Source organism: Haliaeetus albicilla, chromosome 27, assembly GCF_947461875.1.
Source record: "Haliaeetus albicilla chromosome 27, bHalAlb1.1, whole genome shotgun sequence".
NCBI classification, from domain to species: Eukaryota; Metazoa; Chordata; class Aves; order Accipitriformes; family Accipitridae; genus Haliaeetus; species Haliaeetus albicilla.
Window position 1 is genome coordinate 1,472,180 of NC_091509.1, and position 11,877 is coordinate 1,484,056.

Consider the following 11,877-nt stretch of genomic DNA (forward strand, 5'->3'; position numbering starts at 1 on the left):
GTTCTTGCCTGGGCAAAGGGACGGACAGACGGGTCCAGCTCTGGTTGGGACAGACACGTGGGCAGCCATGTCTTGTCCTTGCCAGGGCTGTTCCCCACACTTGGAAATGGCCAGGCACATGGGTTGGGTTTCTTCCAGGGCAAGGTGATTCCTTCTGCATTGTTCCTCTGTGACACAAGGGACGGACAGTGGACTGAGTCAGCAAGAGAAATGCATCACTGTCCCCAGCAGAGCCCATGGCAGGGGGTTGGGGGGTGGTGTCATTTAGACAGTGCCCAGGGACTCCAACCAGGGACCTCAAGCAGCCCACACCGCTCAGTGATCTGGGACCAGCACCGAGGAAAGGGCAGGCACCATGAGCAACGCTGGCTGGGGAAGCCAAGAGGGGCCAATGCCATGAGTGTGGGAGCTGGGGACAGCCAGGCATCAGTCAAGCCGGCAAGAGGACCCTAGGAGAGCACCAAGGAGAGGACCAAGAGAGGACCATCCGTGGGCCATGGCTGGAAAAAGCCCAGGGGCTGAGCCGGACCTGTTCCCAGGGCGCCCACCACTCTCCCAGATTTGCTTGCACTCTCCAGCTCAGGGGGAGCAGAAATGCAGCTCAGCCCCCTGCCACTTGCTCCTTCATCACCCTCTTCCTCCTTGCACCAACCCAGCTCTGCCCCTTGTCTCTGCCCCATCCCAGCCAGCCGGGAAGTGCCAGGGCTGGTGTTTCATGGCCACACTGGGCATCCCCACGGGGGACAGGGTTTCAATCCACCCATCAGCACAGCCCTGGGGCACAGCCGGCCCCCTGCGCATACAACCCCAGCTTCACCCGTGGCCAGGGACCTGACAGGCAGTGCACACACCCCCCCCAAACCCCCTCTCCCCGCCATCACGGGGACCCACGCGTGCCCAGGCTCAGCAGCCGCCTCCGAGCCCTCCCTGGGGCCGTGGGGGCCGCATCCAGCCCCAGCCCCGTGGCAGAGCGCTGCCTGCGTAGTGCCTCCAGCCCAGAAGCAGGCGGCTGAGGGGCAGCAGCAGGCAGGCAGGAGGCATGCAGGGATCCTCCGGCAGCTGCCGCCGGCTCGGCTGGCGGATGCCCTTTGGCCAGGAGCAGCCAGGCTTTTTTTCCGGCCCTGCCCCGAAAAAAAAAAAAAAAGAGCAAACCAAGCCCCATAACAAGCTGGCTGTAGCGAAGCAGCAAGGAGGCGGCAGATAAGAGGCTGGAGCCCGCGCTGAGGCCTCACGGAGATGAAAGGCGATTGCGAGTGAGCCTCCCCATCCCCTGCGGACAAAAGAACTCCTAAAATATTAACAAGGCCCTGTGCCGCCAGGTCCCCCAGCCCTCAACGCCAGCAGGAGCAGGCGGTACCCGTGCTGCCGGCCGAGGGATACCCGGGGGGATGGAGGCGCAGCGGGGAGCAGCGCAGGATGCTCATTAATTACCTTCCACGCTCAGCGCTGGCAAACCTGCCCCCCGCTTCCCTCGCCACCCCAGGGAGCTGCTGCCGCTCCGACCCCGGGCGAGGGAACTGCCGCCTTCCCACTGGCTCAGCATTTAAAGAGCACGTAGCAGGGGGCCATGCTGGGGAAGGTGGCCCCTCGCTGCCATTTCGGCACCCTTGGGTATGGCCTATGTCCTCCCGACACTCCTCAGGGTGAGCTTGGGGAAAAGCCGGGGCAGCTCACTGAAGTGTTTGCACACCAGCTCCACGGTGGCGAAAGGAGCGCAGGGGCTCGCACTCGGTTCTGCTTTTTTTGTGTCTGCGTGTGGTTCGAGCAGACCCCAGGCTGAGGACAGGGTCCCTGGGGTGGGGGAGCGGGGTGACCTATGGGAACGGCTCAGCCCTGAGTGTCACCCCCCCAGTCAGTGCTCACCCCGCACCCGGGACACCCGCTCTGCTCCTGGGGCTGTACTTGCCTCCTGCCCAGTTCCCGGTGCCAGGGACCCTGCTGCACCAGTCAGCCCCGGGACCTTGACCCACCGGCTGTGTTGGCTGCTCCAGTGGCTGAGCATGCCTCGGTCCCCACCGGTCCCCATCCTCAGAGCCCACCTGCGGGTAGCACAGCCGAGCCACGCGGCCACACACCCGCCTCCATCCCCAGGCGCTGAGCCTGCTGCCCCTCTGCCCCAGCCCTGGCTTCATATCTCCTGCTTGGGGAAGACAGATGCTCCCCGGGTACCGTGATACAGCAGCCAGACCCAGCACCCTGGGGACTCGAGGTGACCGGTGACCCAGTGGCACAACCATCCCCCCGAGCCACCACAGCCGACCCATTCCCTCCTGACTCTGTGGGCCAGCTCGGGCAAAGCAAAGGCCTTTTGTCAAAGGATGTTGGGCTTCTTCCCGGAGGGAAGGGTGATGTTTCTGCTGCTCCGAATCTGCCGCTGGGTGCTGGAAGGGAGGAGGAGCGAGATAATAACAGCTCCCGTCGCTGGGTCCGGAAGCGGGTCCACACGCAGCAGTCAGATTGGGGGATTTGCATAGCACAGATGGCAGCCCAGGAATTTCAAAGCATCCCCCGTGCTGCAGCAGCTGAACGGCTCGGCGGCCCCGTGCAGCTGCCGGAGGCGAGCTGAGCTGCCCTGGCGTCCGGGGCCAGGCAGCCAAGAGGAGGACACACGGCACGGCATGGCACAGCACGGCACGGCATCTCCCCGCTGCAGCCCAGGAGCACTGCCCATGGTCCAGGGTGGGCAGGAGTCAGCCGTGGGGGGGTAGCGATGGGGCCACAGCAGCAGAGGGGGGACGTGGGGGCTCCGGCACCTGCCAGCGAGGAGCTGCACAGAAGGGCTCCCGCAAGGACTGGAGGGCATGACATGTGAGAGACGGCGGGAGCTAAATTTACACCACCGTGAAGCAAGCTGCCTCCAAGGAGACGTGATCACAGGCTATAAATACCTGCAAGGAAACAACGGGGACAGAGGCAGTGAATTATTCACAGGCGCAAGATGGCAGGACATGGAGCAAGCCAGGCCGGGGAGGGGGGAGCTGGCGCCGCGGGGGGCACCCTGAGCTGGAGCCTGGCCGTGGGGCATCGGGGCAGCCTGGACCAGGCCACCCCACGTGCCGGGAGCCGGCAGCTCCTTGGCAGAGGTGCGAGGGTCCCGGGAGGATGCACCACCCCCGGCTGCACCCCAGCCTGGCTCTGCGGAGCCCCAAGGTGCCTCCTGCCAGCAGCGGCCATAGCAGATGGCCGGCACGGGTCCGTCCACGCCACTCCTTGGCACCGGGCTGTCGGGATGGCTGCTGGGGGGAGGTGGGTGGCGGGGCTGGGGTCGGTCCTGCCAGACAGGGGGTGCTGGGCAGGTCCAGCATCCCCCATCCCGGTCTCGGCTTTGCAAGAAAGGACGGTGACGGTGATGTTCCATGTCCCCTGCGCGAGGGGCACCCCACGGCCTCCCCTGTATCACTTGGGGTTTCCCCAGAGCTGCTGAGCAGCCACAGCAGCAGGACGAGCCCTCTGCATCTCCAGAAGAGACTTGAGGGAGGATTTGGGGCACTGGAGCATCGCAGAGCGCATCTGCTCATGCGGGGGCCGGGAAGCATGCTTTTTATAATACTAAATAATAATAATAAAACTCCTAATCGTAGCCGTTGCCCAACGAAAAGGGATTTCTGCGCCCTGCCCCGCTGCCAGCCCGACGCTGCAGGGAGGGAACGGGGCGGGGAGGGGACGGGGCACCCCGCGGCGGGGCAGCGGGCAGCCGGCAGCGCTGCCTTCCCTGGGCCTTTGCTGCCATCCCCTGGCAGCGCGGCGGATCGGTGCTCCGCTCCCCGCCCGGGGACAGCCCGGGCCCCGCCGGCCGGGAGGGACGCGGGGGGGCCCAGCCCTGCCCCGCTGCCGGGCGGAGGAGGGGGAGAGGGATAACCCCTCCCCGGCCCCAGCAAGGTGTGGGGGGTAAGGTGGGATTTTCTTTTCTTGGCGCTGCTGGGGCGGGGGTATTTCCGATTTTCAGCCGTATTTTTTTCACCCACACCGAGTGATGCAGTGGGCTCACCAGTGGGGCGGCCGGTCCCCCAGCCCCCTGCTCCTCCCCCCTGCTCCCAGCACCCACACGCTTGGGACTGCCCTTGCATCCAGCTTCACTCACAGCTGGAAAGCCTAAATCTGGCCCAACAAATGACACCCAAGTGATAAATGCCCCTTCCCTGTGGGGGTCAAGCTGCTTCCCCCCACATCACCCCAGCCTGCCCCTTCCCACATCCTTGCTTCCCCAGCAGTGCAGCTGCAGGGGGACCTTTCGCCTCGGGACCCCCTGGCACTCTCCCCTCCCTGGGGCCCTTGGCCAAGGTGTGACAGCTGCCCAGCATTGCTGCCCCCCCCACTGCAGGCAGCTGCTTGGGAATAGGTGCCCCAGCACCCCCCCTTTCTCTTGGGCAAAGCCACAGGCAGCAAGGATGTGACACTGCTGCCTGCCCAGGGGCCGAGGGGGCTGTGCGCTCCGGGGCCAGCATGGGGCAGGGGCTTGTGCAAGCCCAACAGCAGCCCGTCAAGCAGCTCAGCAAAGGCAGTACCAGTTCCATCTCAGCCCCCCCGGCCCTTACAGGCTGTGGGGAGGAGATGGGCCCATTCTTGGTCCTTCCTGGAAAAGTCCTTGAGCTTGCAGCGGTACCCAGAGACAAGCAGCCTAGGGGCAGGAAGGATGGTTTTTCTTTGGAAGGAGTTTCTGGGTTGGGTTTCTTCCCTTGCGTGAAGGCTCAGTCTGGGCCATTTTGCTTTAGGGGCAGATGGGGCTTGGGCTCCAAGACAGGGGCATGAATTCAGCAGATCCCCTATTTACACCAAGAGGTTCGAGGACTCCTGGTCTCCTCGCCAGCTCTGGCCCCGCTCCTAGCAAACAAAATTGCAACAAGAGTCATAGGCATAGGCTGAAAGGCAGAGCCAGGAAAAAAAACCCAACCCAAACCTAGAAACACGGAGCAGTTATTACAGTTGTACAAGCAGATTCTCCCTCAGTGGCTGGACAGCCCCGAGAGGCTTCCAGCTCCCCATCACCCTGATCCTATACCAACCTATCCAGGGAAAATGGTCCCATGGCTCTTGGTGGCAGCCTTTCTAAAAGCAAAGCCAAGGGACCCTCCGCAGCATCAGCTCAAGCCCTACTGAGCCGTGGTGGGGAGGCAAGGGTCAGGCTCCCCCATCATCAGGCTGGATTGCATGGGGGTCTTGCCGCTTTTCCAGAATCCCACGAGCATCCCTGCAGCGCAGTCGAAGCAGGTATGTGGCACGCTTGCTTTCCTAGCAAGGACTCGGGAGCAGTGTCCATGCAGAGGTGGGAACTTCACGCTCAGTGCCCAGCTCAGAGCTGGTCTTCAAACCCACGGCAAAAGCAAAGTGGAACCTTCCCATGCCTGCTGCCACTGCTCCCACACATTCCCCCCGCACATCTTGCACCCAGAGGGGCTCTGTCAGCTACAACCAGAGCGATGGCCTCGGGTTTGTATTTGCCACTCAGCCAGCCCAGAGTGTTGCTGTTTCCCAGCCAAGGGCTTGGCCAAGAGGACGTCTATGCTCAGACGCTGCTGACACAGGCAAGGGCTCGGGGAAAGGCTGGGACAAACACAGCCCGGCAGAAAGTCAAGTTTGCTAGGAGAAAAAGAGAAAAGAGACAGCAATAAAAAGCAGAAATGGGGCTGAGCAGCCTGAAGGATTACAAATTTCATGCAGTTCGTGGTAAGGCAGTGCACATCACCTTGGTGGGGCAGGAGCACATCGCTACTGCGTGAAAAGAACCGATCAAAGCAGGAGAGGTTCAAGTCCTGCAGCGAAGCCCCTTTAGCTTTGCACCCGGGGGCCTTGCCGACACCTCCCCGAGGCACGTACCCTTAGCATGGGGCTCGAGGCGCTGCCGGCAGGAGGTGCTCCCAGGTCTGCCCCATCTGCTCCTCGACGGGGCTGAGCTGGGGTTGCATCAACTCCCAGACACCCAGCCAAGACCATCTCTTCTCTGGAGGAGGAATGGACCGGGGGGAAGTCTTACAAATAAGCCTCTGGACAAGGAATATGGTTTTCCTGGCGGGTGCCTTACAGAGCCCAACACGTCATTTGCAAGTCAAGTTACTTGACTGAGGCAAGATTTGACTTGAGGAAAGATTTTAGCATTTACATACAGAGCATCTATGCTTACCTGTTGTACATCATCTCAGACCGCAGCATTTGAACAGTTACCCCACAACGAACCCAACAAAATCCGCTTGGCAAAAGCCTATCCTCCCGTGAGGCATCTAGCGTGGATTTGGAGAAGTTCCTACAGCTTTTTCATCAGCGTTTTGCAAGAAGGGATTGCAAGTTGAAACACTGAGTACTTTATGCTGGTATTTAGGGTTACAACAAGAAAAAACTTACATGGAACTTTATACAAGTGATAAATCCACCAGGGTCAATCCCAGTCACTAACTCAGCAAGATCAACATGCAGCACATGCTGCTGACAGCTTACCAGGGGCCGAGGTGCCACATCTGGGCTATGCACACAACCTTTATCTCTGCAGCCGAGTTGCCACTTGCGCCTGCTTAGTTACAGCAAACAGTCCAAGTACATCAGGAGCGGGCTGTCACAACACTGTCCTGCATCACCCCACTCGTGCATCTTCACCAACTGCTCTGCTCAATTCCATTTGTTTTCCTGAAAATCTGAGCTGCTATCCTGCAAGGTGTCAGCCAAGGGGGATAAAAAAGGGGGGGAGGGCAAATCAAGGAACCCATGCACAAAATTAACAGGAAGAAAGTGGATTGGACATTTCAGAGCACCTTTCCTCCAGCTGAGCAGGAGGCAGGCCAACATAAGGAAGCCATGCAACAGCCAAGGCTAAGCCGTAAGGTACAATGATGTTTTTCTTGAAGCTCTGGCAACATCGAGTTACACATTTGCTCGACATGACTCACAACAGGACTGCTGAATTTCCTAGGGCTGCTCCCAAGCATGGAGGGACATGCATGACGCCCTGCAGAAATGCAGAATTACTGAATCCCATGTTGAACTGGCAATATACAGACCCCACAAACAGCCAGTGTCGCTGCAGCGACTCACAAAGCTCTGAGTCACAATTAAGAGGGAAAAAAAACCCCACCCACGCTCCCAAGCTGTATGAGAGTTTTAATAAACTTGCTAAAAGCTGGCTCAAGAGCAGACACAAAGCAGAGAAATCAAGTCTCCCAAGAACCACAATTACTGGGGGAGCCTCAGTAGGTGAGCAGAGAGAGGATTTAGACACAAACCACCAGTTTTGTTTAAGGGAAAGGGCGTCACAACACTCTGCAACGATGCCTCCAAGTTCCCCTTTGCTCCATCAGACCAAGAAATTAATGCTCCCCCCCACCCCAGAACACTATCATTGGCACTTTTTCCCACCTTGCCACCAGCTGTGGTGGCCCAAGGCTAGCTTGTTCCTTTCTCCCAGCCTCATCAGCCCAGATGCCTCCTCCACCGCTGAGAGCAGGGAGCGAGACGCTGCCTGCCGTAGCTGGAGTTATCTCCTGAACCACCTCCAGCAGCTGGGGCTGGGTGAGGGCAGGACCACGCTGTTTCAGCTGGACACAAATGAGAGGGAAATTAGAAATATGGTGTTCATGGCTTCAGGACACCCACCATGTTGTATCAGAGGAACTTGCAAAACACACTTGGAGGAAGAGTTTACACTCCCCAGCAGCCAGCATTGAGACAACAGGCAAATCCCTGCAGCACGACACAGACTACGCCTGTAGCCAGACCGCTGGCACCGCAGCTTCGCACCCTCCCACCTTCCCTCATTCCATGAGCTGGTCCAAGTTTAAGACTTTGGTTTCTGTAATGCAGTCCTGGTTACTCTGCTTCATACTCCCTTCCAAAACTTTGCTCTCAGGGGTAGGTATTCTCCAACAACTCTGGCATGATGCTTTACATGCTGACCTTGTAAAAACAGCCTGAGAGTACACAAGTCCACAGCTCGCCTTGGTCTGTTGGGCCCTCTTATCAGCACCGACTTATGAAGGATGTCACATAACTCAATATTTAAAGCAAACAAACAAACAAACAAAAAACCCAAACAAACAAAAAAACCCCCAACAAAACTAGGTTGCCTTCTGAAAAAAAAGATATCAAAGAGCAGCAAGAAAAAAGCCCTACAAAATTTTCAGTCTTTGCAGACTGTAAATTCACTCTTGTAAAGACCAAAAAGGTAGTGAAGCAAAGCAGACTCTCAGATCAGGGCAGGGGCACCACAGCACAGACTGCCCTCCATCAGGCTTTGGAAGCTGCTTCCTCTGTGTTTACCTTCAGTTAAGAAAAAATACTTTTCTGTCACAGGCATCATGCGCAAAAGAGTTTTCTAGGGTAGAAGTTTAACAGCAATTCTGTTTTAATAGCAGCTCTAACAGGTGATGCCATTCCAAGTCATCCACATTCCCTCTATCCGACCATTCTTGGCTGCCCACCTACAAGAAGCCCTGCTTCCCCCAAACCCTACAATCACCACCAGTACTACTAAACTACCACACATTGACAAGATCAAATACAGATAAACAAGAAGAGATTACACAAAGGACAGAGAGAACAGAGGCACAGAAGTCTATTCAAGCTAACTAGAGAGGTTGCAGAACCCACACATCCCCTCAGGAAGCTCTTCAGCTGGAAGCAAGTGCAGATCAAAGCATCACAGCTGCCCATCCTGTTCCTGTCTTCCCATATAGGCCTTTTATTTTGGTCACTGTTGGAGAAAGAATAGGGTCTAGCTGGACTTCCAGTGCCCATAAACATGATTTCTCTTATGTAGGAAGGCAGTGCAGAGCCTGAGAACTAACACTAGTACTTGCAGTAACCAAACCAACGTTGAGTTCCCGGCTTATTCAAAATACCAAGTTGCGGCTACACCCCATGACTTGGTCTCTCAATGCAATCCTTTGCAATTCCACCCTGAATCTGCTCTGCAGGCTCAGTGGACCCAGCTACTATCTACAAGAAGCTCCAGCCCAGCAAGAGCATCCATCCATGGGAGCTGAACAACTCTTCCCCATAGATGGGGGCAAGGAAGAAGCGTATACAGCTGAGCAACTCGCCAAGATAAATTTGCCAACAAATCTCTCACCAAGTAACTCAATGAAAGATTTATCCATAAAAAGAGTATTCATTATAAATACATTTGTTCGTGAAAGGGCAAGATTTTTAAATACATCCATACAATCCCCACTCACTCTTGAGATGCTTTGACCTAACTATATGATAATAAAAACTAAGTATCCTCACACAGGGAAGGAAAGGGGGTTACACACTGAGAGGCAGAAACACAACAAAACAAAACCTGTGGATACCAAATTGGAGGAAAAGTAAGCCACAAGGCTAAGTCACAAGTTGTGGGAACCCCTGAACAGTCAAGGCAGCTCTGGTTTCCTCAGATGCCACACATGCCTTGTGCTCTTGCACCAGAGCTGATCCCAGCTTTACAGAACCAACAGCGAGCCCACTGAATCAAGGACACAGGTGTTAGCAGGAGCTTGCTATGAAATCAAAGCACCAACAAGCTCGCTGCTAAATCACAGCTTCCACCAAGGAAGAGGACAGCACTGGGCTTGGTGAGAGCATATGCATTTCTACATCAAGAAGTAGGCAGAAGACTGCCAAGGCTACTCAACCTGGCCCACAAAGTACTGCCCATGTTCAGAGAGCAAACCAGGCTTTGCAGGGAGTTAAAAAAAAAACCAAGGCGACTGGAGGCAGCTGAGCAGAGGGCAGTGTAGAACTGGATCATCAGGGAGAATGGAGAGAGTAGCCACAAGAAAAAATGAGCCAAAAAAAATGGTAAAAGGCACAGGTAAAGCAAAAAAAAAAAAAAAAGCAATCAAGCCACAGTGAGTTTAAGGGAATTATTTAATGGTGATCAAATTGCAACACGTTACAACAGTACAGGTAGTGTTAGCATAGATCTAGTCATACACACTTCCAGGTGAGGGCAGAGCAGGGGCAGTGAGGCAACGGCTGCAGGAATCCCTCCCAAAGCCTCTGATCGCTGTTACTCACGCTGAGGTTGGTCTCCACACATCCAGAAAGCTGGACAGCAGGTTTTTTCCTGCTTTTAACCTTCCATCAGGTGCCCTCAATGCATTTCTTGTCCCTGTGCATTCTCTGTAGGAAACAGCTTCTGCCAAACCCCAAAACAACTACGATTTCCAACTCTGATCACGGACTTGCTCTAAGTCTACATAAAGGAGCCAAGAAATGGAAGGAAACAATAATTGAGGGGGGGGGATGAAACTCTTTTCTAGCTATCGGTAGGAGACAGAGGTAGGCTTCCCTAACACTGAAGGGATGAAAGCAAAACTGCTGCAAGGCTATTTAAAGAGGACAGCCTTCTTTCTACTCCAATAGATACCACGGGGCTTTTATTTTTGCAGGAGGTGGCTTCCAAGCTCTGCCTGGGCAAGCAGGCATGCCTGGAACCTAAGCCCAAGGGCTCCTCCATCTGGAATGGAAGTGCTGAGCATGTTCATTATCCTGGTTCTTTAGAGCAAGGTGACATGCAAGTAAGTTTTAACTGCTTTGAGCAGTTTTCTTCTCCACCTCCCACATGCCCAGGTTTTCTACCATGCTCTCCCCAACAAAAGCTGCTCAATGCACAAGGAAGTCTGTCTCAAACTGGGCAAAGTGCTTCCCATTGTCCTTCCTTTAGGCTTCTGATCATCCACCAAACATCAGAACTGGGAACAAGAACAGCTCTAGAGCCATTTTGCTGCTGTGAATAGGATGAACATGACTTAAGACTGTCAGAAAACACAGCCAGGCATTGCTGTCAGCAGCTGCAGCTACCAAAAGTGAGGAAAGCCATGGCCTTCAGTGGCAAGGGACAGGTTACAGTTTGCTTTACTGAGCACACTAGGGACAGAAGATCATATCCAACTTAGTCCCACTGTTTTTTCTATAACATTCGATGTGTGCAGACTGAACAGAAAAGTCTGTAGACACTTCCTTGAAAGCATTGGTATAGCAAGGTAATAATGCAAAAAAACCCAAAACAAACAAACAAATTACTCTTGCATTGCCAAAAAGCTATTAAAGAAATGCAGCAGCACATACTACTGCAGGACAAGCCAGCTATTTCAAGCACAGCAGTCAGGTCTCCAGTACTGCCCAGCATCAGCTCCATCTCAGTCCCTAGGTCCATGGATGTTGGACTCTGAGCCACATCTGAGCTAACTGGCAGCTCCTGCACACTGATGAGTGGCTACTCAGCGCTGAGCTAGAAGAGTTTCTGAAATATATTGGATCACGTTCTCACACAGCACACATATACAAACAGTCCCTGAAACCTCAAGTTACAGGCAATACACCTCAAAGGAAGTATCTGTACTGTCAAATAATGCCAGCTGCTCGATAAGAGGCAGTGGTCCTAGAACATTTACATGCGGTACAGCTCACTGAACTTGGAATTACCTGTCCTCTGGTTCACTTTGTTACAGTGGATGAGTGCTGATGAACACAAGCAACGCATCCAGTCAGTGTTTCAGCTTTACAGCATTGCCAGAGCTGGAGGAATCTAAGCAGCCCAGGATTTTATTATTTTTTTTTAATAAAACACATTTGCTTAGTACATGACAGGAAGGGAAATTGCATGTACAATCTACATCCATAGAAGTCCCTGCGCAAAGAAAGCTAAAGTAGTTAACTTAAAATACTAAAGTAAACAAAAAAAAAGAAAAAAAAAGAAAAAAGGACAGGGACTGAAAAAGTTCATGATGTGACAAGTTCAGTTCTTAGAAAGGCCACAGCCAGACCCCTGGCTTCTTGTGCTGTTTTACACTGGAACATACACAATACCCAGTTTCAAAAGAGCAGGTTTCTAGTCCCCAAAAAGGCTATAAGCTGGATCAGGTTTTACGTTAAATCCTAGAAAAAAAAGGCTCCTTCATCTAGTTCACA